The sequence below is a fragment of the Cibotium barometz genome, chromosome 46 (assembly GCF_041138505.1).
Source record: "Cibotium barometz isolate CiBa-2024 chromosome 46, ASM4113850v1, whole genome shotgun sequence".
Classification (NCBI taxonomy): domain Eukaryota; kingdom Viridiplantae; phylum Streptophyta; class Polypodiopsida; order Cyatheales; family Cibotiaceae; genus Cibotium; species Cibotium barometz.
The window spans coordinates 21,703,731-21,705,582 of NC_141091.1; positions in this window are offsets into that span (position 1 = coordinate 21,703,731).

A 1,852-nucleotide genomic window follows, 5' to 3' on the forward strand; every position below is an offset into this window, starting at 1 on the left:
ATGAAAAAAATAGAAAAATGGTCAGCCATACAAAGGAGGTTATGGCAAAATTTTCTTAAATTTTGTGAAATAAGTTTTATCTTTTATTATTCAAAAAGAGTAATCCCCACCGTTTGTGTATTCTAAAAGTGTTATTTTCATTCTAGGCATAGAAAAATGCATATTAGAAATATTTTTATTATAAAAGTGTTATTTCCATTAGAATTAATTTCTATACATAGAAAGATGCATATTGGAGAATTTTTTTTATTCTAAAAGTGTTACTTTCATCAAAATTGATTTTTATGCATAAAAGAAATTTTTTATTATAAAAGTGTTACTTATATCAAAATTGATTTTTATGCATAAATAGATGCATAAAAGAAAATTTTCTTATTCTTAAAGTGTTACTTTCATCAAAATTGAATTTTATACATAAATAGATGCATAAAAGAATTTTTTAGTATAAAAGTATTACTTTCATCAAAATTGATTTTTATGTATAAATAGATGCATAAAAGAATTTTTTTAATTATAAAAGTGTTACTTTCATCAAAATTGATTTTTATGCATAAATAGATGCATAAAAGAATTTTTTTATTATAAAAGTGTTACTTTCATCAAAATTGATTTTTATGCATAAAAGAATTTTTTTTAATTACAAAAGTGTTACTTTCATCAAAATTGATTTTATGCGTAAATAGATGCATAAAAGAATTTTTTTATTATAAAAGTGTTACTTTCATCAAAATTTTTTATGCATAAATAGATGCATAAAAGATTTTTTTTATTATAAAAGTGTTACTTTCATCAAAATTGATTTTTATGCATAAATAGATGCATTAAAGGATTTTCTTTTATATAAAAGTGTTATTTCCATAGAAATTAGATTTTATGCATAAATAGATGCATACAGAATTTTTATTTCAAAATAAGAATTCTCTTTAATTCTATGTTTAAATCCCATGAATATTGGTAAATGATTAAGTAAATACTCTGTGATTAGAGAAAATTCTATCGTTTCATATTCTCTAGGATGGTAATGAGAAAACTCAAAAAAAAACTATCAAAGTCAGAATTTTAGATAAATGATCAATTTATTCCTCATAGGAATTCGTGATTAGTTTTGAATTCAGTTAAGCAAATACTCAATGAATGAAATTCAGTAAAGTAGTAATTGAAATATTACCCCTCGAGAAAGATAGTTCAGGGAGAACCTTTCTCAAACCCTGAATCAGACTATGACCAAGACATAACTCCTTCGTCAGTTTCAAGAAAAGACGATGTGACCAGTTCAGTAAAATACACTCAAATCACCCACCGAATCTGAAATCAAGTTAAGACCCTTTGATTATGATCTGAGGATCAAGGCTACAGAATTCGAGGAATTCTGTTTGGAATTCAGACCTGCGATCAGAAAGTCTTGGGATATGGATTTAAGATATACTCATTGTATTCAAAAGAAACTCAAAACTGAAAACTTGCATAGAAACCCTGTTTTCTTAAAGGATTGTCTTACGCCAGAATGCTGAAGGGAGCATTTGGTATATGTATTTTTCTAAGGGAAGTTCGGTTTGCAACAGCTGGCGCGGGGAGTGTTCAAAAAGGACAGCTCACGCGGCAAAAACCTGCCCAGGTCTTGACCAGCCTTGGTATGGTGAAAAATGGTGTACTTTCGATATGATGGGCGAGGGCCAATGAAGCGGTCCCTGAGTGAAGTGCCAGGATACCTAAGGAGGATCCTGGAGGGTTCTGACCAGGCGATGCACGGGCTCGCGGTGCTTAGGACACCCATGCGTATGTCGTGGAAGATATATCTGTATGATTGTTGAGAGATGTAATCGCGGTGTTGTGTGTATGTGGGAAAGCACCC